Source organism: Drosophila takahashii, chromosome 2L (genome assembly GCF_030179915.1).
Source record: "Drosophila takahashii strain IR98-3 E-12201 chromosome 2L, DtakHiC1v2, whole genome shotgun sequence".
Lineage (NCBI taxonomy): Eukaryota > Metazoa > Arthropoda > Insecta > Diptera > Drosophilidae > Drosophila > Drosophila takahashii.
The window spans coordinates 35968619-35994833 of NC_091678.1; the positions used below are offsets into that span (position 1 = coordinate 35968619).

The 26215-nt window shown below is 40.7% G+C and overlaps 1 protein-coding gene and 1 long non-coding RNA gene across 3 annotated transcripts in view; both read right to left on the bottom strand.

Annotated features, from left to right (window-relative positions):
* uex (metal transporter uex) overlaps positions 1-26215 on the bottom strand; it is a 107514-nt gene that overhangs the window by 43154 nt on the left and 38145 nt on the right. The gene's annotated exons all lie outside the window — the stretch shown is intronic.
* LOC138914958 (uncharacterized) lies at positions 82-2166 on the bottom strand. Its single transcript, XR_011420660.1, has 3 exons — positions 1917-2166; positions 1464-1654; positions 82-1399 (listed from the first exon to the last, which is right to left on the bottom strand). It is a non-coding gene; the product is annotated as an uncharacterized lncRNA (long non-coding RNA).

Below are 26215 nucleotides of genomic sequence, written 5' to 3' on the forward strand. Positions count from 1 at the left end.
TTCTTGGCTTCCTACGCAGCTTTCAGCCGAGCACCACGCCCCCTCTAACGCCCACAATCGCCTTAAACGATTTTAAAAGGTATCTGGCGCCCACTCCTTTGCAGTTTTATTGTGTTTTTCAATGTAGAAGACAATTTTCAAATCGGACCATTCGTTCAAAATATATGCGCTATTTTTCTTTCAAACATTATTTACTTTTAAAATTGCAAAAAAAAAAAAGCCATAATAAAAAAATGAATTCGTTTTTTTTTTGGAAGTTTAAAATATTTTTTTATCTCTATTAGCAAAAAAAGAGCCAAATTCAATAAAAATGGGCCAAAAAGCCCAACGCGAAAAAAGACTATACCTGAGACTAACTCTGAGACATGGTTTGTCCAAAGTCTATGTGATGGGCTAATCAGTGTTGGGAAAGGTACTGTGTTTTTTTACCTAGGTAAGGTAAAAGGTATTGGGCAAAAATAAATACCTAGGTAAGGTAAAGGTACTTCAATTTCCCAGTACCTAGGTAAAGGTATAAGGTAAATATATTGTTTTTTTTTTATTTTTGTATAATTTTTTAATTTTGTTCAATGTAATCATTTAAACTTAAAATAAGACTAGTTTTCAGTTTTTAGTCGTCTTAATCAAACAATATCTTTTCATTTCATTTAAATTTAAATGTTTTAATTTTGTGCATATATTTTTAAAACACGCGGCATGAATAATTGTATGTACGTATCACTTCATTAATGTATTTATGAAAGCCTCATGTACATATTTGGCGCGCAAAAATTCCGTGTGTAGAAACATTGACTATGTATATGTATATGCCGTTTGTTTACGTCAGCGGTCGGCAGCGTCCTATTAAGTGAGCATAGGGAATTGCTCTGCTCACACGCTGCCCCTCACGGACACTGTAAAACAGCAGTCCCCACCGGGAAAATTCCTCTGGAAAATAACATATTTTTAAGAGGTTTCTCCATAGAAGCAGAAGGGACTAAACCTCATTCACCCCTTACATTTCTTCCATCTCTGGTTTCAAAATACACGGGGGTGACACAAAAAGTAAGGGGGAAATGAGGTTTCTATCTGGATCTCTGGCAGAAGAATGCAGGACAAAATCCACTGGTTTTTCGACTTCCCGCATTATAGATTTTCCACACGTACCCAGTTATGGTTTTCCTCCACTTGCAATATCTGTTTTTCTACACCCTCCCAGTTTTGGTTTTTCCAGACCCTCGCAGTTTTGGTTTTGCACTGCTTTGCAGTATCTGATTTTCCACAATAAAAATCATTTTTTTTTGTAATATTTGTTTGTGTATTTATTATCGAAGCATTGGAACTACAAATTTTTAATGAAGCATTCCCGGGTTTTGCTTGGCCGAATGCAGTACTTAGATATCCATTTCTTGTCTGTCTTCTGAAAATATCAAACATAATTTAGATATGAATGTAAGACCAGGAATAATAATAATAGTAATTACCATTATTAGGTCTCCGCACAAAATTAAAGGATCTCTCCAGAAATTATGCCTGGTTTGCCATGGCCGATCATTTACCCTCTGTTCAGTTGTTTTATGTCGGGTATCTATATCAAAAACTATGAGAAGAAAAAATAAAATATGACAAACGCAGGCGCAACACTTCTGGTCCCAAGAAGTCTCAGTCGGCCTGGCTGAAATAAATGTAATATTTTGATTAAGTTAAACAACTAAGTTAGTACTGAAGTACTATTTATACAACCATTTAATGAACACCTCACACCATTTACCACTGGTAAAGATTAAAAACATTTCAAGTGTCACTGAAATGCAGAATTTGTGTTGAAGATAGCATCCGGAGGCGTATATTTATTAATGGCGAAAATATCTGTGATACTAACCTTTGTAACGCTGAAATAAAGGTTATAAAAAGACAAAATTCATTTTATCACTCACCTTTTTATTGTTATATTAACTATTAACTATGTAATTAACTATTTTCACTTTTTTTCACTTTTTCCAACAAATTTAAAAATGATGTGACCCTGCATTATATTCTTGATAATACCATACAAAATGCAGATAAATGTGGGGTAAATTTCGTTGTAAAGTTGGGTCACACTTTGGCGCCGAATAAATATTTAAACAATACTTTTCAGGGACCGTAATCATTAAAGGTTACGTATATTATAGGTATATTAGGCATTTTTCGTGTTATCAATACCACCAACACGAATTTTTATATTTTAACAACACTTAAAAATGGCTTAGGCCACGATCTGACGATCAAATTATTTTATTTCACAGAAAATGTTTAAAAATGTAAAAAACAACAATAGTTTTCTTTGTAATTTAATGTAATTCCTTGATAAATGTGATCAAATATTTTAATCGTCTTACCGTGGCTTTTCTCTATAATTTGGTTGAATCCCACATTCATCCTTATTATTATTTGAAAAATGTTGAGTAAAATAAATTAATATTATCATTATAGACATTATGATAATAATGTTATAATGTTTTTGATTAACAATTATTAATATTTTTTCTACGACTTTTAAAATTAATAAAAATTAAAACTAAATGTGAGAACAAGTCTTTTGGTTTTGGTGTAAATCATAGGATTTTTGAATATTATAAGTTGGTGATTTTTTTGTTAAAAAATATTATAATCGTAGTGCCACAGAAATCATACAGCGCATAAATGGCCTGATATTGATGCTACTCAGAAACCCACCCTCATTTAGCGCTCAGAAATTATCTATCCCTACACCGCCGCCTGCAAAAAGGAACAGGATTTCAAGAACACAAAAACCAACTTCTCACATTCCCGCTGGGTACGTACATACGGCATTTTTGCGCGCCAAATACACTTTGGTTTCATAAATAAATTGATGTAGTGATGGGAACATACATACGTGCACAAAATGATATAAAATAAAACTGCGATTAGTTTTAACTTCACAAAACAAACAATAGAACGGCTGAATTCCAATGACTTTTAATGCTGCGTTCCGACTATTACAATTTCGAAACGAAACGATACAATGAAACGATACTACAGTGTCGCAGTCAGATTTGGCTATTTTAAATCAGAGCAATGTTTAATACCTATGTAAGTACCTTCATAATTCCAAAGGTATATAAAAATCTGTAGCTAGGTAAGGTAAAGGGTACTCAATTATTTTTATACCTAGGTAAGGTAAAAGGTACCACTAAATTGTACCTAGGTACATACCTAGGTAAAAGTATCTAGGTATGTCCCAACACTGGTGCTAATATCGTGTTATAATGTGTACCGTTTTGATCGTGTTAGTCATGGGGAAGGAGTTGCAATATATGTAAACAAAAAATAAAGCCAAAATTATTTCCCAACACATAATAAACAGTGCAATAGAATATATTTTTCTTGAATTACTGAGAAGTTGAATAACTCCCCACAAGTAACAGCAGCAAGAATAACGGATCGCCGGCCGCATACCAGTTACGCGGCGAATTAGCGTAGTAGCGGCGCGGCAAAGAGAGTGTGGAGAATGAGAGTTTGGAGAGTGAGAGAGTGGAGACATCAAGTTGGAGAGTGAGAACTCTGATGGAGAGTTTGGAGAGTGACAGTCGGCAGAACAAGAGTGCAGAGAGAGAGAGAGAGAGTGGAGACTTCTCTGGCAGAGCGAGAGTGCCTAGTGCAAAAGAATTAACGGAACGGCACAGGAGCTTGGACTCTGACGTGGACGTTGGACAAGGGCCACATCTCCGCAACGGAGCGACACACAGGCCACATGCACCATCGGAATCAGCGGGATGGCAGCAACACGCAGAATTAAAAGCGAAGGCCATGTGTGGAGGACAAGTGGGTCAAACAGGAACCATGGACTTTGGACCCACAGTGGAGAGCACCGCGGACAGAGCACAAAGGAAAAATAACGGTACCCGGAGGCCCTATATAAAGCCGCCGGGCGCCGGCAGCTGGATCAGTCGATCACGAGGAGTCAATCTATCAAGATCAGTCAAGATAATCAAAGTGAACAAGTCAGCCAGTACAGTGAACAACAACAAGTCGAGTCTCCGGGAGCAACGCCGTGGGAGCGTTCAAGGAGCAAGATCGCTACGTCGAGACGTTCTGGATTGGATCACCAGGAATCTCCGAACTGAGACACAGGTAGCTGAGGTCCAGAGGGCGTCACACGGCTAGGTCAAGGCGATCCGCTTTTATTTGTGTTTTGTTTATACACAAATTAATAAACGGTGATGTCGACTCCTCCTTTCTACTTAGTTCCCTAAACTGGAATGTACCATGCAGTACAATTCGCCGGTATCGGCCTTTGTCTCTGCCATTGTGCAGGTCAAATTTTGCCCTTATTGACCCTTTCCGTGTTGTGATAAATATAATGATCTCAGTCACGTCTTGTTGTATGGAGTCTCTTTAGTGTCTAATTATAATATAGTACTATCGTTATTGTCATCAAATATGTAATTTAAAGTGCAGGGGAATATCGTTAAAAAATTCCCCTTATGTGGCTTGGCGCACTAGTTATTTAACACAAAATGTATATTATAAATGCTTTACAAGCAGTCCATTGCTTAATAAATACAATACAATACAATACAATACAATACAACTAAATCCTCGCATCTAGCCTGGAGCGTCGTACAGAATTGGAGTGGTGAAAGCATGCGGCAAGAAATCGTGAGCTTGGGGAGAAACCTATCAGCCAGAAGGGAGATCGGTCAATCGTCTGTGGTCTCGAGCGGAGAACTCCCGGAGAGCCCTACGGTTTGAGTCGTGTAGTCCCGGAGCGGCGTGCGTCTGAACCCCAATGAAACGAGCCAGAAGGGAGATCGTTCGATCGTTTGCGGTCTCGAGTGGAGAATCTAGAAGAGCTCTACGGTTGAGTCGTGTAGTCCCGGATCGGCGTACGACCAAGACCCCAAGTACCAGAAGCGGGACCATCCGGGACAGAGTGGGACCATACGGGACAGAGCAAGGGACAGACTGTGGTGTATCGAAAGGAGACATTCCTGGAGAGCGCGGCCTCTGTTCACCATAGTCTGAGAACGGTGACGCTTCCCTAAACCCGCGCAGCTGATCTCCTGGCGAGTCCAAGGCACTACGAGTAGTGATCGATTCTAAGCAGCGAAAAAAATCTATTAATTGGATGCATTTATCGTCCGCATTGTAACACAAATTATGATGATCTAATCAATCTTCTGTCAGATATTACAGTAAACTTTACTGATGTAATCCTTACGGGCGATCTATAGTGATATTCTTACCAGCAACATGGAATCGCTAGGTCTGTAACCAGTGAATCTTTCATTTCCAACCCACTCCAGCAGAACACGTAACACATTATTAGATTTGTTTTTTGTGAGTGATGTTAATAAATTATGATTGTATGATCAGCTAATCGTTCCGTCCTTTTCAAAACATGACCTTATATACCTGACTTATCACTTTGACCTTAAGTACACTGACCATACAATAGTTTACCGTGATTTTAAGAATATTAACTATATACTATTTAACGAAGCATTTGACCAGTGTCTATGGGACAATATATACAGTCTTCCAACAGTTGATCGTCAACTTAACCTTCGTCAACATAATATTAGCCATTTATACGATAGTTTTGTTCCAGTTAAAAGTAAAACAATTCGAGCGTCCAAAAAACGAAATGAATCATACCAGAAGGGGAAAAAATACAAAACATACAAAGATGCAAAAAATGCAACCTTTTTGAGTCAAATATGGAAACAGATTAAAACTCTAGGGATAGGTAAACAAAAGACATCACAGGAACTAGATATTGACATAAATGAACTCAACCTAAAACAAGAGAAAACGCTCTAGTGGGGTGGGTGTGTCGCATATCTAATAGCACCAGTTTACAAAAAAAAATCGACCTCTTCCTACTCGAAGGCAATCTTGGTTTTCCGGTAAAGTACATCTCCCTGATTAAGAAATGGGCACTTAAAATTTTTGTTATGGTGTCAATTTTTTTTAAAGTGTAAAAAACGTTTTTGGGCCTTTTTTATTTTCTATCTTGAGTTCTGGCAAACCGATTGAGGTCATAGATAACTCAGTTTACAGATAATATAATGCCCTTTAACTTTCCTATACACAGCATTGAGTTCCAGTCATTAGTTTAGAAGCTGCACCTTGTCAAAGTTAAAAAAGTTGAAAAAAATGCAAAAAATGCAAAAAATACACAAAAAAAAAAAACAAAAAAATCAAATAAAAATACTCGCCTATAAACCGAAATTACTTTTACAGCTTCTTCTGGTAGATGGTACTTTGACAAAATAAACAAGCTAATGATCATAAGAATCCACCAGAAAATGAATTTTATATGAATATTTAAAGTTTGGAACAACGGTCATTTTTTGGCCGTTTACAGCTGTTAACTGAGACAACAGGGCCTTAACAGGGCTGTAATACCCTTTTTTCCAACTTGAAAAATCTATATAAAATGGAACCCTTGGTTGATTTTTGAGCTGATGTTCTTATTAGTTTGCTTAAAGTTGTATCTTTAAGTAGAAGATGTAAAACTAAGTTCGGTTTTTTTACTTTTAAATTTATTTTATTTATTATTTTTTTATATTATGTAATTTATTAAACATTTTTAAATATTTATTTTTAAATTTAAAAAAAAAAATTAATTAAATTTTATAATTTTTTATTTTTATTAAATAAATTTTTTTAAAAACTTAAAAAAAAATATTTAAAAATGTTTAATAAATTACATAATATAAAAAAATAATAAATAAAATAAATTTAAAATTATTGTTTATTAAATAGACGGTTAAATAAATAGTTGTAAGTTTTTAATTGATTAAAAAATGACTTTTTACTTTTTGTCATTCAGAAATTGTCAAAAAACTTAAAACTTAACTTTTAATCATTAACAATTGTTAAAGGACTAGTAAACAATGAGAAAACATAAATTCCATTAGGATCCGATAAGAGTGAGAGAGTAGATCTACTTGCTGCGACGTTTTTTCATAGAAAAAAGCCGAGGCCTTGCTAAAACAAATTCGATATTTTAAAAACTAAAAGTGGCTCCAACTTTTTACAAAAACCGATTGTAACTAACAATATGACGCAAGTGTTAAAATAAAAAAAAAAATTTTTTTTGTGGGGGCAATAGTTAAAAAATTTTTTTAAATCTTATTTTGTTTTGATTTTTAAGAAATTAAAAAAAATTTTTTTTTAAGAAATTTTATTTTGAAAGGAGAGGTTTTAGAGGAATTAATGCAAAAGACATGAAGTCAATTGGATTCATATAACCGGAGATACAGATTTTCAATGAGAGGGTACTTTTTCAAATTTGACAATTTTTGGCACACTTAAAAAAATTCTAACTAGGAAAATAATTTTTTTTCGGTCAAATCCTGATACACGTGTTTACTTATTTTCCGAATAGTACGTGTAAAAAAATTTCAGACAAATCAAAAATGTAAAATTTTTTTTTTGGCCAAATCTGTTCGGTTTGTAAAAGAACGGCCCATATTTGTGATCCAGAACGTGCATCTTATTTCGTTCACAATGGTCTCGTCATTTTGGTGATGGTATGCCTCATGATACCATTTAACAATAAGTTCGGTGAAGATATGTCGGGACGGCAGTATTTATGGCTGGCGTTGAGTTATTGGAATGTCAATGCACAATACATTTTTTCTTCATTCACTAAAACTCCATGAGCATTTATCTGCGGAGAAAGGGTATAAATGGAGCTGCTCTTGGCTACAGATTCAGAACTTTGTAACTCAGCCACCTCATCTGCGTATACTTGATTTTTTACCACCTTGCACAATTTCAATTCCGCGAGGAAGAATTCATGGGCAGATAATTTTCCTTTTTCCCTTTCTTCAATCCGTTTTTGACAATCGTTTTTTTAGGAACCTCAAGCGCCATCCCATCATGCGTTTAATTATAATTCGAGAATCGGCTGATATCTATAAACTGGGTAGTTTAAACCATCATGGTAGCTTTACGCCTCTCTGTGCCATCATCCGAAAAAAAAAACTGGTCTATCGAAGGCCAAGAATCCAAAGCAAGTCCTAAGTCCAAGCAAAAACTTGGACCGCTTATCCATTCGCTTCCGGTAATATATTTTTAACACTTAGTTGATTTTGTTAACTTAAACACAGCGGATAAGTGTTCAAGTGCGTTGGCACCTAGCTCCAATCAGTTTCAGATGTCGTTTCCAGAATTTCGCTAACTCGATGGGCAACAAATGGTTTAAGCTATCTATGATCTGACCGAATCCAAGAGATGACTGTTCGGAAATCTGACCACAGTGTTGTTCCATTTACTATGACATCATAATTATCTAAGATGATCTTTCTCATACGCGTTTGTATATCCGCCACAAGATATACGCCGGTATGCTACAGTTGCGAAGGCCTGTTCGCTCGCATCAACAAAAATATGGAGCTCGATGTTATCTTTAACTGACAAAAATTCTGGCAGATAGCATCTACTTAACTGAAACTGTTTTGCCTTTTCCAATTCAAGTACCCAAAGCTTAAAATTTTTCCCGGTATCAAGTCGTTCCAATGTATTCCAGATCTCCAAACATCTTGTATCAAGATTTTGCAATGTATCATTAGATCTGCTAACATACCAAAGGGATCGTATACAGACATAACCAAACTCAGCAGTTGGCGTTTAGTGGGGCACTTTATCTCCTTTAACAGTTTCTGTATCCACTCGGTTTAGCTCAAATACGAACAAATACGAACTCGTCAGACTGACTATCCCAGCACATTCCTAAAATCTTGTCTGTTGTGTCGCTGTCTAGTTGGACAGTCGGTGCTACCAATTCGTTTTCCTCTGTGTTGTTAAGGGATTGCTATGCTCAAACTCTTCCAACTTATGGACCCCTTGACTTCTCTGCTGATTTGAAGGGCAACGAAGTCATCCATGTAATGCTTTGTATGGCATCAATTACTTGTTCCCTGTATATCGCAGCGTTTCCGGCGTTAATATTTTTTATATATTGAGCACATGATGGCGAGCATGCTGCTCCAAGTATAAGGACTGTCATCTTGTATGTATCAACCTGAGCATTGCAATTACCATGTCTCCAAAGAAATCTCGACGAATCCTGATCTTCCTTACGGACTTGCACTCGCAGAAACATTTCCTAATATCATCTCATACTGCTACCTCACCTTGCCCGAATTTAAAAACAAGAAAACTTCCGTCTGTCTGTTTCTACGCAAACTAGTCCCACAGTTTTTGAGCTTTCGGGATGAAACTTTATATATGTATATATTTCGGAACCGACCGGATCGGACAACAATATCTTAAAGCTCCCATAGGAAAGATCGGAAAAAAAACGTTAAAAAATTCTAGCTTCGGTTTTTTTTTTCAAATATTACCTTCTTTTTATATTTTTATACCCTTGTAGAGGGTATTATAATTTCAGTCAGATGTTTGCAACGCAGTGAAGGAGACGTTTCCGACCACATAAAGTATATATATTCTTGATCAGCACCAATAGCCGAGTCTATCTAGCCATGTCCGTCTGTCCGTCTGTCCGTCTGTCCGTCTGTCGTTATCATATTTCGCCATCTTTCGTGCATTTTGTTTTTTACGCCCTGCAGCCTTTGCAGAGCCATTTTGTAAATGTCCGGTTTCCAAAGAAATCCAGTTTCATAACAGCCATTTAGTTTTCTAGACGTGTTTTTTAATATATCCCTGGCTCTGGATATACCGGCAGACTCTAAGGGCTTTATTGGTATTTTTACACCGAAGTTTTCCGTTGTAAAGTAATCTGCAATCATGTCATAGATCTCTCGTTCATTGCTATCTTTTTTGGAGCATGCGTGTAAAACTACAGATACTCGTGGTGATCCTTTGTTTTGGTCATCGGCTGAACCATAAATAAGCCAACCCAACGGTGTCTTGGCTGCGATTAGGTTTGTATCTAGATAGTGCATACTTCTGAGTGAGCTTCTCGACATCAACCGACTGCAAAGGTAGATCTAAAGTTGGAACTGAGTTTCCAACAATACGCATCCATTTTTGATCAGCTCCATATGCCCTTATACGAAGATTGCATTCCAGCGACAAAAACTCCTTTGCAAGATTTTCTATCCAATTTAAAGTTAACTTTCTTTTTGGCTCAAGTACGCCCAGACTATCTGCTAATTTCTCATTTATTAATGAAGAAGACGAACGTCTGCGTACGTCTGTATAATTTTATTACTTGGGCCCAACATTTCAACGGCCAAAACCTTTAACAACAATTGTGGAGTTGCTGGGTTGATTGTGTTAATCGTAGCTTCTTTGGGCTCGACTTTCTCTTCCTTTTGAGGATCTTCTGAATGTAAAGACGTATGGTGGTTTTTCTTGCATCCATTCTTCTTACATTCCCGCTTATACTTGCAAGCTTGCAGAGTGTTTCCACGCCGAAGACAACCAAAACATAATCGAAGATCCTTTATCATCTTCCACTTTTCTGGAATATCAGCCTTTAAATAGTGTTCACAGGTATACAGATAATGTTCACCCTGACATTGATAGCACTCCATCTTGCTCACTTTAGTTTCATTCTTGGAAGAATGTAAAATTGATTTCAACGGACCCTTTTGCTCATTCTTCGTCTGTTTGGTATTTACCGGTGCTGATACGGTAGCCCTTGCAATGCTTCTTGCCATAGTGCTCAGCCAATTGCTGAAATGATCTAAATTTGGATATGGCTGAATTTGCGAGTGGCATTTTACTGAGTGGCATTTTACCTACCAGGCTCTGTATCAGGGCAGGATTTTGTAAATGTTGAGTGGCATTGGCTGATTTCAAAAATATAACTAAATTGTCAACCTTAGATGCAAATAAGACTATCTTTTCTAAGTTATTCTCTGTTACCGGCGTTATTTGGTTAACCATATTCATCTGACTGTTAATCAACATTTCTGGCCTTCCATATGTAAACTGAAGCCGCTCTATAATGTACCTTACATTAGCCGGATTAATTAATAGACCCTTAACCTCTTCTCTAGCCACTCCCTTTAGACTTTTCTGCAATCATAAAAGATTCTCCAAGTTTGTATACCCATATGCGTTCGATGATTCCCAAAACATAGTTAAGAATACAGGCCATGATTCTGGATTTCCATTGAATTCTGGTAAATCTATTAGTTTTCTTGGATGTATATTTCGGGAGTGCTGTTGTTCAACCATGTTCCTATTAAAGTCACCAATACCTTGCCAACTAACCGCATTAACATTATCAGACCCGTACACACCGACAATTCTATTTTGACGACCAAATATGTCTCCAGTAATGACAGAACCATGACATCATCCAGTAGGGCCTCGACCAAATGGTTCTTCGTGAAATGCGTTCGCGCCTCTATTAGCGCCAGCAACAGCGCCTAGCCTATGCGCTGATCCAATAGCTTCATGAGTATAAGCGTCTCCATTAGCACCAAGATTGTGAGGATCTCCAACTGATCCAGGAATAAGTGCGCCTCCAGTAGCGCCACGAGAATAAACGCCTCCATGAGCGCTAAGATAGTCTGCACCACCAGTGGGGCCAAGATTATTTGCGCCGCCAGTAGCGCCAGGATTTGGTGCGCTTCCACGAGTGCCATGAGTACAGGCGCCTCCATAAGCGCCAAGATTGCCTACTCCTCCAGTAGAGCCATGAGTGTGTGCACCTCCAGTAGGGCCAAGATTGTTTGCGCTGCCAGTAGCGCCAAGGTTGTGTGCGCCTGCACATGCGCCACAAAACAAATGCGCCTCCATAAGCGCCAAGATTGTGTGCTCCTCCAGTAGATCCATGATTGTGTGCACCTCCAGTAGGGCCAAGATTGTTTGCGCTGCCAGTAGCGCCAAGGTTGTGTGCGTCTGCACATGCGCCAGAAACAAATGCGCCTCCATAAGCGCCAAGATTGTCTGCGCCTCCAGTTGCGCCATGAGTCTTAGTGCCTCCATAAGCGCCAAGATTGTGACGATCCCCAACTGATCCAGAAACAAGTGCGGTTCCAATAGCGCCATGAGTACAAGCGTCTCCAGTCGAGCCATGATTGTGTGCACCTCCAGTAGGGCCAAGATTGCTTGCGCTGCCATGAGAACCAAGATTGTCTGCGCCTGAATATGCGCCAAGATTGTCTGCGCCTCCAGTAACGCCATGAGTAGTATAACCGCCTCCATGAGCGCCAAGATTGTGAGGATCCCCAACTGATCCAGGAACAAGTGCGCTTCCAGTAGCGCCATGACTGTATGCGTCTACACGAGCTAATGTACGCTTTGTGTTTTCTTCCATAATTTCACAAGCCGATCTGATTTCACTTTTGCACACCGTCACCTATCGGGTCTCCATAAGAATAACTTGGTTTGCCTGATCATCACTTAGATTATTAACTCGTGCAGTTAATTCTGTTTGAGCATCTTTTATGCTTTTCATCATATTCATCAAATTCCGAAACATATCATTTTCCGGAACCTTCTCTTTTAGATCCATCTCGTCATCTGACTGTTTGGTGTCGGTGTAGAAGTACCAGCCATTTCCCTCGAATCAAATCCCAATTTTTTTTTGCAGCGCAGATTTAGGTAATAGTCTAGAAGAGGGGCCTGTGCCCCAAAAATCGCGAAAAAATTACCCTCGATGGACCGCGATTTCTTAGGAATTTACGTGCAGAAGATTATCGGCGGAAATGCATGGTTCTCTTGTAATTGCATTTCAAAGTTGCGTGTTTTGATATAAAAACAAAGTAGCATTTTCTAGGATTTTGAGGCGTTGTGTGACATTTAGCTATAAAAAACATATGGGCTTTCTGTTTGTTGTCAAAATAATAAGAGTTCAAACAAATTCGACAAAAATGTTAAATTGTTCTTAAAGCAAGCCAGACCCCACAACCGTGAATTAAATACCCTCTAATGAGCCTTAAGAGCTTGAGAGACCATGGATAACCAACATATACAGGGGTGGTCAAAAGAATTTTCACAAATGTTAATGTTAACTGTACTTATATTTTGAACCAGTGTTTAAAAAACTGTCTGAATTTTCATTTAGCCTGATTTTGCTTTTGCTGCTGCTTCTGAAAAAGTCGGCAGTCGCAGTCGAAGCAAAAGCAAAATCCGAGCACTAACGACTGTCGAAGCAAAAGCAACACTGTTTTGAACTTATAATATAAACTTTTGGCACCTATGGAAAGATCACATCAATTCCGTTTAAATGACACAAAAATGTTCTTAACCCATTAAGACCCCTTTGAAAAGTGAGCAAATTTTGCGAAAGTCAAATTTTCAACTTTTTTCCTGGGGCCTAAAACAAAAATGTTTTGATGCAAAGTTGTTCCCCAATCAAAATTAATAATAACTGCAAAAAAAAATTTTCAAAACATTTTTCCTTGTATTTTTTATGATGAAAAAAAATCGCGCGATTTTTAAAAAAATATTTTTTGCCTTCGGCGCAGAGCTTTTCTTTCCATTTTCTTAAGTAATTGTATTGCGATTAGGATTATAAAATGCGTGCATTATTGGAGTAGCCTTTTATACGATTTCCTTTAAAAATATAAAAATTAAAGGTTTTTTAACGGCTGAGACCGTGAAAAAGGTTATAATATTTAATCCTCCTTGGACCGCGATTTCTTCAGATTCACCTAAAGGTTATGTATGTCTTGGTCATCCATGGTCACTCCAGTTCTTAAGGAATCACTGCCCACCGAGGATATTTAATTCGCTGTTGGGTCTGGCTTGCTTTAAAAACAATTTAACATTTTTGTCGAATTTTTTCGAACTTTTATTATTTTGACAACAAACAGAAAGCCCATATGTTTTTTATAGCTAAATGTCACACAACGCCTCAAAATCCTAGAAATTGCTACTTTGTTTTTATAGCAAAACACGCAACTTTGAAATGCAATTACAAGAGAACCATGCATTTCCGCCGATAATCTTCTGCACGTAAATTCCTAAGAAATCGCGGTCCATCCAGGGTAATTTTTTCGCGGTTTTTGGGGCATAGACCCCTCTTCTAGACTATTACCCAGATTTATCTATACTATTTCTGAATTTTACCAGCTTTCATAATATTGCGCAAGTCTAACTGCGCACTTCGACGATCTACTATTACAAATTTAATTAAGATGTGGCAAAAGAAAGCATCAAATAGAATATTAATTAAACTCTGCTGTTACTTATATTCAGGGATCGAAAATAATGATTCTTTTTATACCCTTGTAGAGGGTATTATAATTTCAGTCAGATGTTTGCAACGCAGTGAAGGAGACATTTCCGACCACATAAAGAATATATATTCTTGATCAGCACCAATAGCCGAGTCTATCTAGCCATGTCCGTCTGTCCGTCTGTCTGTCTGTCCGTCTGTCCGTCTGTCCGTCTGTCCGTTTCTATGCGAACTAGTCTCTCAGTTTTAAAGCTATCGCGATGAAACTTTCCCGAAAGTCTTCTTTCTATTGCAGGTAGTACATATGTCGGAGCGAGCCGGATCGGACCACTATATCTTAAGGCTTCCATAGGAATATTCAAACAATTATAAGAAAATTCATTGTAACTTTGTAAGAAGTAGGCGTTTTGATTCTTGACTACTTGAAAACAAAATTTAAATAAAAGCGCTGAATCTGGAATCCCTGGAACTGCACCGAGTGAGCATTACTTTATCTGCAAGGGTATTTAAGCTTCGGCTGGCCGAAGGTAGCTTCCTTTCTTGTTTTAAGTAAAAAATAAAAATCACAATTTATGATTTGTAAGCGAAAAAAACCTCTCAGAAATAATGATTACACCATGCAACACCTAAAATTTACCTCGCTGGATGCTATATTTTTGAATTCGTTACGTATTCCCAAGATAAACTGCGTTATCCCAAAAGTTTCCCGACGCAAGGATTCTTAGCACAAGGACCTCAAAGTTCAAAAAATGCTGAAATTGGCCAACTTTCCGGAGGTCTCAGACGCAAAAGGATTCATGAGTTGTTTTGATGTCAAAGTTTTTTTTAAAAATACACTTTATCTTTGAAACCCCATACTTTGAATAATTTTAGGATAGTCAAAAAACATACAGCTGCGGTCAAAATAGTAGCAGTGTTGCCGCTCTGTGTATTAAAAAGTTTGTCGTTGGGAAGATGGTGTTGGGAAGATGGTGAAAAAATTAAATTCAGGTTCACATATACCGTTTACTGTTTGCCGTCTAAATTTTCCGTTTCTACTGTCAATGTGAATAAAATAAAACATGAATATTTTATTGAATGTAGAAATTATATTTTTTGAAGTCTTAGAATTCGATAAAGAAATGGACGATGCAGACATGAATCATTTGTTTATTAAAATAAAAAGTAATAGTCTAGAAGAGGGGCCTGTGCCCCAAAAATCGCGAAAAAATTACCCTCGATGGACCGCGATTTCTTAGGAATTTACGTGCAGAAGATTATCGGCATTTCCGCCGATTTACCTGGAATTTTTATTTTTTAATTTTATTTTCGTTGACATAAAATTCTTTTCGTTTTGAATTTCTGCAAAATCAAAAATAAAATGATCCCAAAAAAATATCTAATGTGCATTGCATAGCAATATATAATGCAAACAAAAGCTTAATAAAACATTCAAATCTTTATTGTCCATGGTCAATTCATTTAATTGTTAAAATCTCCTGCTTGCGGATTAGTATTTGAGAAATTATGCCCATATCTCAGGTTTTGAAAAATGTCTTCCTCATGAAAAGCTTTCAACGATTTCCTTTGTGTTTCCATGCCTGCACTGTTTCTCTAGCTGTTTCTGAATTTTCAGCAGAAAACACATGACAAAAATAAGATAATTTTTGTTAGCATTGAATATTTTGAATTTAAAAGCAAAGCACATCTGTTTTCGAAATAATAAATGCTGAATGCTAAATGCTTTCCCGTGCGGACAGGAAATAGCATTTTTTTGAATACCGAAAAAATACTACAGTATGTACATCAGTGAGGAAACGGCATTAGTGTAATTACACGCTCTAAACCTGTTTTTTTTTTTTGGTATAAGCCGAAATAGGCACATTTTTAATTAACACGCCTCACAAGAAAATAGTTCTTGTTTTTATGTTTGTCGTCATATAGTTAAAGAAAAAGAATCCCGAAATCTGCGGGTAGTTGAGCCACAGTGGGGCATGTTACTTCATCTGGGTTAATATATATTATAAAAGTCGCCCGTGTCTATCACGGCCGAGAATCCATAAGTCCGCCGGGTGTCGTCTGCGGAGACGACGTCGGCCCAGTCATGGTGAAACAATATAAGGTGGTCTCGTCAGCTCTGCTGAGGACGTTAAATATGTTTACCTCTCTGTCTCTCTTAAGCGATAGAATGAGATAGCTAGACGAGATCACCTTGTATAGTTCCACCATGGGCCCAGTGGTGGTGCAAGACGTCTAGCCAGGCGGTGACAAAAAAAACCTGCTAAAACTTTTGTAATCTCTCTTCCACTCTCACTCTCTCTGAACTTGCTGTATTTCTGATTTCTCTCTCTCTTGCTTGCTTTACACTTTGTAACGAACTAATTTTTGTGATTTGCTCGCTACGAAGATCGTGCGGCTAGCTCAGTAGATTTGTGTGTTCGTCCCACCAAATTTATATAACCGTGACCGCCCGATTAACAGTAAAACATTTCAGAACTCTGTTCAAAGAGGCGTTTATTTACGGCTCTGGTTTACAATAAATGTTGTGACTCGTGCTGACGATGCTCCTGCGACTCCGCTCGGCGGTTCCTCGCTGCAGGTGCTCCGGGATGGTCCGGGAGGATCCGGGTACTCTCGCTGCCACTCGTCGACGAGGGCGTGGAGTTGGGTCGTTGGGCTTAGGGAAGCGTCACCGTTCTCAGACTAGGGTGACCAGGCACCACGCTCGCAAGACCTTCGTCCTGCCAGCCGCAGTCTCCTGTCCCTTGCTCTGTCCCGGCCGGTCCCGCCAGACGCCTACTCAGTTTCCTTTGTCGCTCCGGTACTACGGCCGGTTTACGCCAGCAGTCCCTGTAGCAAACGCCCAGAGAAAGACGAACGTTCCACCCTAACCTTCCCTCCTGGCTGGTGCGATCGTACCTGATGCCTGGTTCTCGGCACGTTCCCTGGATGCTGGTCCTCGTCGATGTCCTGGGCGACTCGTTGCTGCGTTGTCCTGCGTTGCTCCCTTGAAGTCCGCTGCTCGTGCCCACACTCTGCTGGTGAGGATGCCCGTGCCAAGTCTGCCCACGTTCTGCGCAACTGATCGGTATTACGGCCGATGCAGCTGGACTAATCGGTATTACAGCCAATGTAGTCGGACCAGTCGGTACTACGGCCAACTTAGCCGCACGCAGTTAGACTAATCGGTATTACAGCCAATGTAGCCGGACTAGTCGGTATTACAGCCGGCACAGCTAGCCTGATCGGTATTTACAGCCAATGCAGCCAACTGACCGGTATTACAGCCAACTCAGTCGGACTAATCGGTACCACAGCCAATATAGTCAGACCAATCGGTATCACAGCCAATGTAGTCGGACCAGTCGGTATTACAGCCAACTTAGTCGGACTAATCGGTATCACAGCCGATATGGTCGTGATGGTCGGTACTACGGCCAACCTTGATGTTTTGCAGACTTAGCCGTGCGTTGCCTTGAAGGACCTCAGCTACCTGTGTCGCAATTCGGAGACTTGCTTGGTCCCGAACGTCTTGACGTAGCGATCTTGCTCCTTGCTGGTTTTTCACGGCTGTTTCTCCTTGACTTTGACTTTACTAGACGTTGTTCACTCGCGATTTGATGCTCGATGACTGGTCCCGACTCCAGCGCAGGGCCCGCTTATATAGGCCTCCGGGTCCCGTTAATCCTCGGCCTCTCCTTTTCATCTCTCCAATTCAGGGTCCAAAGTGCACGGTTTTACCGTTCGACCTTTCGCACGGCACCACTCTAGGGTCCAAAGTGCGGCGCTGTACCGTTAATTCCTTACTCACGGCACGCCTGCGCTCTCTCGTCTCTCCCTCAGGATAGTGCCGTCTCGCTCTGACGCCTCTCTTTGCTCTCTCTCTCTCTGGGTTGATACTCTCCCAACTCTCTCTCCAACTCTCCACTTCAGGGTCCAAAGTGCACGGTTTACCGTTCGACCTTTCGCCCTCTGCACACGGCACTACACTAAAGTCCAAAGTGCGGCCGGTCTCCATGTAGTTCTCCATGTATTTCTTGTGTTTATTTGTGCGGAGTTATTTAACTCCTCACATTCCCCCCTTTCTTCGGGTGACGAAAGTGAGCTTGTTCCTCCTCTCCGGCTGTCATCCCGTGTATCCTGTGTAGCCTTTGAGTCCATTCATTCTTCTTCTTGATTTAGTCCCCCCTCAGATGTTTTCCCCACAGTCGTAAGAATTCTCGTTGTTCCTCTCCGGCTTTTATCCTGTGTATCCTCGTCGCCCTTGAGTCCTCCCGATCCTTCCATCGACGCCTACAGCTCCTTCTTGAGTTAGACTGCGCCGATCCGTCACGATTTTCTCCCACGATGCTCCCTCGTTGATGCAACATTTCTTGATTCCTACTGTTGCCGATGAAATTTAAATATCCCGCTCTAGTATGATTCGCGGTCTTCGGTAGCTCGTCCTGGTCACACCAATCTCTTGCGATCGATAACATGACTCGCCTATCGATATCGCCTTGGGCGGCGTTGCCACCTAAACACCGCGATGTTTATTAGAGTGACCCTCCATATGCCGATATTTCCATTGTTTCGTGCCCATCGATCGGCTGTCATACAATAGTGCCAATCGACCGCCAAATATCGCTGGCGCCCCCTTCCCTAAGCATATGGTGAATTGGCAAAAATGACTTTGTAAGTGCAGTTTCTGGATGTTTGTTTTTGTGTTCTAATTTTCCATCCCTTTTCAGCTCCAGCCATATTGCCCTTATGTCCTTTGCTGCCCTTGAGGTGGGTTCAATGCCCCTACCGGTTGTAGTTGCCTGTTGGTCTGGTTGGTTATTCTCTGTCCATGGGCCGTGGTAAGTTGGTTTTCGTTGCAGACTTGTATTCACCCTCTGCTTTTCTTTCAGCCTTCAGCTTTCGCAAAGATTTTGCTTTCCTAGGTTGCTTGGCAGGCTACAGTATAGCTATTGAGCTTTACTGTCTCCCCCCTTTCTTCAGATGACGAGTGAATCCTTGGATCGTGGCTGTTGGCACAGAGTTGTGGTTTAAAATATGACTTGAGCGCTTCTACGACTGTGTTCAAATGTAGCGGCTTGGCTTGGACCGTTGACTCCGGCTTCGGCCTGACGAAGAAACGGCCGACTTTGCCTCCTGCATCCCTGGACCTAGTTGTTTTCTGTGGTCAAATAGAAACGGATTCCGCATCTGCCTCCAGCTGGCTACTCCTTCCGTTGACTCCGGCTGCTGCCTGACGATTAAACGGCTACTTGTAATCCTGTTCCTTTGTTCGTCGTTGACTCAGGTGTGTGCTAGAACGATCAGCGTCTTAGTGTGTGGCGTGCTCTGTTGACTCCGGCTTTTGCCTGACGATTAAACGGATGCTGCTGCCTAATGCGGACTTGGACTCTGGTGGTTCTGCATTCGCTTGACGATTAAACGACCTTTTCTGTCTGTCCACCTCCCCTTTCCGTTGACTCCGGCTTGTCCTGACGATTAAACGGCTTCTTGTAATCCCGATCCTGGTTCGTCGTTGACTTAGGTGTGTGCTGGCATGATCAGAGTCCTTGCTCGTGTGTGTCGTGCTCCGTTTAACGTTCGACTGGAGTATGAGATAACTTTCTCGCCGTCTTCCGTGTTCTGTGTTAGAATCGCCCCTATGCCGTAGTAGCTGGCGTCTGTTTGCAGGATGAATGTTCTTCCAAAATCCGGACATGCTAGCACTGGGTCAGTTACCAGCCTCGCCTTCACCTCCTCGAATGCCTGTTGATGGTCTTGCGTCCACACCCATTTCACGCCCTTGCGAAGTAGGTCGTTGAGAGGCTTAACGTTGCGTGCGAAATCCGGTACAAATCGTCGGTACCGGACGGTTGCAGGTGGTTCTAACTGGGCTATGGCAGCAACCTTCTCTGGGTCTGTGCCAATTCCTTGGCTTGTAACTCGATGTCCCAGGTCCCAGCTCCTTTTTGAAAAATTGACACTTCTCGGGGTTTATTCTCAGGTTCGCCTCCTTTAGACGCCGAAACACTTCTCTAAGATTGTCCTTGTGTTCTTGCTGAGTGCGTCCGATGACGATTATGTCGTCCTGATAGGCAAACGCATGAGGAGACATCTCTGGTCCAATCACTTGGTCCAAGGCCCGTTGAAATGTTGCGGATGCCGAGTGTAATCCGAATGGCATCACTCTCCATTGGAAGAGCCCCTTTCCTGGCACCGTGAACGCCGTGAACTTTCTGCTTGCTTCCTCCAGCGGAATCTGCCAGTATCCATCCTTTAAGTCCAGGCTGCTGATATAGCGTGCTTCTCGTAGTTGGTCCAGGATGTAGTTGATACGTGGCATTGGGTACGCGTCCTTCACCGATTTTGCGTTTATCTGTCGGAAGTCGACGCACAATCTCCACTTGCCGGTTTTTTTCTTCACCATCACTATGGGAGAGCTATACGGGCTTTTCGAGTGTTCTATGAAACCCATTTCCAGAAGTTCGTCCACCTTTGCATTGATCTCCCCTTGAACTTTGGGGTTCTTAGGGTAGTATCTTTGTTTTATGGGTTTGTCGTCCTTCATGGTGATCTGGTGCTCGGCCACGTTCGAAGTTCCGCTCATGGCTCGGAATTCTGCCAGCTCTGCTTCTAGGAATTGCTCGATGTTTCCTTCCTCGCGGTTTTCTTGAACAACAGCCACCGACAATTTTTCCTCCAGCCATCCGTTGTGTCTGTTCCTGGCCGGTATGCGCATTTTGTGACCTGCGCACTTTATCTCAGCGCCAATTTGTGTGAGAAAATTCCATCCCAGCACCAATGCGTCTACTACCCCTGGTAATATCAGCAGGCTCATGGTCAGTCGTTTGTTGCCGAATTCGACTTCTACCTCGGGCTGCGCGCCTACTTCGCTGTACCTTCCGTCTGCCAACCTAACTTGCCGTCTCGTCCGTGTAATCTTTCCCAGAGCAGCCATATTGTCCGCCAGCTCTTCGCTGATAAAGCTAGCTGTTGCCCCGGTGTCGATTGTGGCTTTGTACGAGTTCCCACCAATCGTCACCGCTGCGGACAACTGCTGCTCCTCTTCGATTAGCCTGCCAGTTAGATTGGAGAGGTATCCGCGTGCGACCCCCGCTCGCCTCTCTGCGGCTGGGATCGCTGGCCATTTCCCGCTCTCTGGCAGCATTCCATGCATCTCACTCCCACTTTTCCGCATATCCAGCAGAACAATATCCGCTGGTTCCGGCAACCTCGTGCCCAATGGCCGAGTCCTCCACATTTGCGACAGGCCTCTTGTGGATCATTGATGTGGGTTTCGGCTCTGCCTGTGCCTTGTGACCTCTGAGTTGTGATCGGTGGTCTCCATAGGGTGCTGATCGGATGTCCTTGGTGGAGTAAGTTCGGCGGGATCCGCTGGTTGGTGGCTGGAATGTCTTGTCTAGCGTTGTCGTCGCACCTTCTGCACGTGACCTGTTCCGGGAATGTTGTCTTTGTCCTGCTGAATTTGTTCTCATGGGAGAACGCTTCCCGCTCTTTTTCCAGCTCTTCGTACTCGTCGGCCAGGATCATGAGGGCTTCCAGGTTGTCGACTTTGTATGCTCGGAGGGAAATTCTTAGGTCTGGTGTGCTGTTTTCTCTTATGATCTCGAGTATTTTCTCCGGACTATACCCGAGCGGTCTTACCATGGTTTGCATTTCCACCATGTAACCTTTGAACGGCTCCCTGAATCCCTGCTTCCGAGCCTTCACCTGGTCCTCTAGTTTGGCAAAATACCCTCTGGGTAGGAAGAATGTTTGGAAACTCTCTATAAATTCTATCCATGTTTTCCAATGCCGGTTGTTTGAGATGAACCATTTTAATGCTCTTCCTTGAAGTATCTCAGGCATCGCTCGAGGTATTAAATTCAAATCCAACCCGTAGGTATTCGCGGACCATTCCACCTGCTCCAGGAATTCGAGTGTTTTCTCTGTGCCATCGAATCTGAAAGACCATTCTCTGACCTGCTTCGCGACTTTGGCATAATCTGGGTTGCTGGGTGTAGAGGTCGGTGTCGGTTCTGTCTTTTGCGTTGCCTTTTGCCCTTCCTGGCTTGGCTCTCTCTTTTGCCCCTCCTTCTGCATGTTTTCGACGCTCAAACTTTCCAATAGATCTTCACCCTCGGCGTTTGTTATCTTTATACTGGTGCCTGGCCTGTCGCCGTATTTTGCTTCAAGCTCGGCCCAGATATCGACTAGCTTGGGGTCGTTCTCAGTCTGTGAATAATATTCGGACAATGCCTTTCTGATGTCTTCCGATCTGCCTTCCAGACTAATGTTTAACCTCTGTGAGACATGGGCAAAGTCCCCTTTCTTCAGACGGTAAATCCAACTCTTCCCCATTCTGATTTTTATTTGTTTTTACTGCCGGGACAATCACGTTTTGGGCGCCAGATGTAACGAACTGATTTTTGTGATTTGCTCGCTACGAAGATCGTGCGGCTAGCTCAGTAGATTTGTGTGTTCGTCCCACCAAATTTATATAACCGTGACCGCCCGATTAACAGTAAAACATTTCAGAACTCGGTTCAAAGAGGCGTTTATTTACGGCTCTGCTTTACAATAAATGTTGTGACTCGTGCTGACGATGCTCCTGCGACTCCGCTCGGCGGTTCCTCGCTGCAGGTGCTCCGGGATGGTCCGGGAGGATCCGGGTACTCTCGCTGCCACTCGTCGACGAGGGCGTGGAATTGGGTCGTTGGGCTTAGGGAAGCGTCACCGTTCTCAGACTAGGGTGACCAGGCACCACGCTCGCAAATATACTAAAAATACTACGTAAAACGGATGGGATAGAAACATCAAAGGGTTGACGGTGGAATATTTTCAACCGTTTAGCTTGTCAAATTTGTATGACCGTCTGAGACGGTAGAAGGTAAACGGTAGATGTTGACTAATGTGAATAGTGATTACGTAATATATGAAACCAGCCTGATCGGACAACAATATCATATAGCAGCCATAGGATTAATCGGAAATAGTTTTTTTTTTTTAATTATAGCTTGGGTGTTTTTATACCCTTGCAGAGGGTATTATAATTTTGGTCAGAAGTTTGTAACGCAGTGAAGGAGACGTTTCCGACCCAATAAAGTATATATATTCTGGATCAGGATCAATAGTGGAGTCGATATAGCCATGTCCGTCTGACCGTCTGTTTGTCTGTTTCAATACCGTTTGCAAGCTCAGCTTAAAAGCTAGCGACTTAAAACTTTCACAGTCATCCTAAAACATGTGTACGCGGATCGAGTTTGAAAATCGACCCGATCGGACGTCTGTATCTTATAGCTCCCATTGGAACAATCGGATATATCTTGCAAAAACTAAAGACTTTTCGCACAGTGTAAAAGTTATTGACATGAATCATTCCAAATCGTATTTTTTTGTCATACCTTGAATAGGATAAAAGCGCGTGCCGGTCGGACGTCTATATCCTATAGCTCCCATAGGAATAATAGGGTGAAATCGGTTAAAATTTTATGTTTTTCTGGATATTTCGCGCAATGTAAAAGCTATTGACATGAATCTTTCCAAATCGTATTTTTTTGTGCATACTTTGATCAGGCAAAAGCGCGTGCCGATCGGACATCTATATCATATAGGAGTATACGAATAATAGGGTGAAATCGGTTGAAATTTGATGTTTTTCAGGATATTTCGCGCAGTGTAAAAGCTAATGACATCAATCTATCCAAATCGTATTTTTTTGTGCATACCTTGATCAGGGTAAAAGCGCGTTCCGATCGGACGTCTATTTCCTAAAGCCCCCATATGAACAGTAGGATGAAAAATTAAAAAAAAATTTTTTTGAATTATGAAATATTTTGTTTATTAATTCATGATGCTATTGTAGTCAAATTTTAATTCGTGAATTCTGCAAGGGTATTAAATTTTTAGCTTGCCGAAGTAAGCTTCCGTCCGCGTTTTTATTAATTCTGATTTCGAATAAATTTTCATCAAAATCGGACGACTATTAAATATATCTGCCAAAGGGTACGATTGGAAAATTAATTTAGAAAACATTTAGCTTTGTTGGTTTGTTTTTTTTAAATTCTCTTCTACTTTGAAATATGACTCTTTTGTAATATTTTTGAATTTCAAATTAAATTTGACACACATTAAACTTTTTTCAAATATGTGCAATACTAATCAAGATAATGAGACACTACCTATAAAAACAAACCATTTCCACATCCATTTTTTTTTAAATTAAGAACTTATCGTAAATAAGTAGTCCATATACGTTTGGAGCACTTTTGATTTAAGTTTTATTGACTTTTAAGACTGTTGGCGCTATAAACCTACTTAAGGAATTAATCACGACATTTAGTATTAATTGAATTATTTGGTATCGATGTATCAGTATGTTCTTATCGATAGTCATTAAGCTCATTATATCATCACAAATAAGAAAGACATGAAGAAAGAATAACTTGAAATTAAAGGCCGACTTGGAAACAATGTGTTTGAGTTTTTTTATTAATAACTACACGTCAGGAGCAAGGATTGCATCCAGGATTGCGGCACATCTATTGGCGCCCGAACAGGGACATCTTGGAAAAGGTCCAATAACCGGAGCGAGCCAACTTAGCTCCAAACTAAATTCGCGGCCATCCACGTTGGAATTGAGGTTAAAATCGGCGACTCATTGTGTCCGAAATCTCTGGAGCGGAATACGTCTGGAGTTCAATTACACTGTGCAGCATTTTTAGTGCTTTTTAAATTCACCTCGATGGATGCTATATTTTTGGATTCGTTACGAATTTCCAAGTTAAACACAGGGCGGCAACACCACTACTATTTTGACCGCAGGTGTATACTTTTATGTTTTTTGACTATGTTTTCTAAAATTTGTTTCTGCTTTAAAAAAATCCTACAATTATTCTAAGTATGGGGTTTGAAAGATAAAGAGTGTATCTTTAAAAAAACTTTAACATCGAATCAAACCATGCATCCATTTGCCTCTGAGAGCACTGGAAAGTATGCCAATTTCACCATTTTTCGAACTTTGAGGTCCTTTTGATAAGAATCCTTGCGTCGGGGAACATTTTGGAAAACGCAGATGAACTTGGAAATTCGTAACGAATCCAAAAACATAGCATTCATCGAGGTAAATTTTTGATGCTGCATAGTGTTATTGGAGCTTAATACAGTCATTTGAAGTTTTTTCGTTGCGAGACGATATCAGGTCAGCAGCGTGGCGGCGCAACTGGGAGTTCTGCGAAAAGTACTGGTTCATACTGCGGTACGCGTTTTCACATCAGGGTACCGCTGGAAACAGAAAGGTCAACGGCGGCACCGCCACCGAATTGCCAGGTTTGTGAATGCCAGAGGACTCCCATTTTCGTCGCACAGACTTGTTTAGAATTTTGGTGAATATAATCAAGTGAAATTAAGTACACTTTTATCTCCCCATTCGGCCACGCGGTAGTTGAGGTTAGAATTGATAAACATAAAGGCAAATAGGTCACCAGCGGGCTTCGACAATTAGCTGCGCGTAGTACAAGAAAACGATAATTGTAATTATTCAAGCATTACCTTTGGGGAATTAAGAATTTACTGCTAAATGGCACCAAAAAAAGGAAAGGATTGTGAGTTAATCACAGCACGACAAGCGCTAATAAGTTCCTTTCATAGAAACAAGTCATATGTATGGAGGAACCATGCGTCGATATCTGCAGCCGAAATAGAAGCTCGGATGAGTCTGATAGAATCTAACTTTAGCCAATTTTGCATAATTGAAACTAAATTAAAGCAGAAAGCAATGAGAAGTTGGTGTTGGAGACTCGGTTTGAGATAGAGGAGCTGTATTGTGAAATAAAATCCAAGTTATTGAGTTCGGTTGGGAACAAAGGTCGCAAGCATTCGCTCATCTAAACTTCCGATAACACCAGTTTACAACAAAAAATCGATGAAATATTCGATGAAGGAAACCTTTGTTTATAAGTAAGGTAGGTCTTCCTGATTAAGAAAATGGCACTTAAAATTTTTTTATGGATACAATTTTTTTTAAGTGTAAGAAACGTTTTTGAAACTTTTTTAATTTCTAACTTGAGTTGTAGTTAACCGATTTCAACCATAATATACTCATTTTACAGGTAATAGAATGCCCTCCAACTTTCTTATAATGAATATCAGGAATTG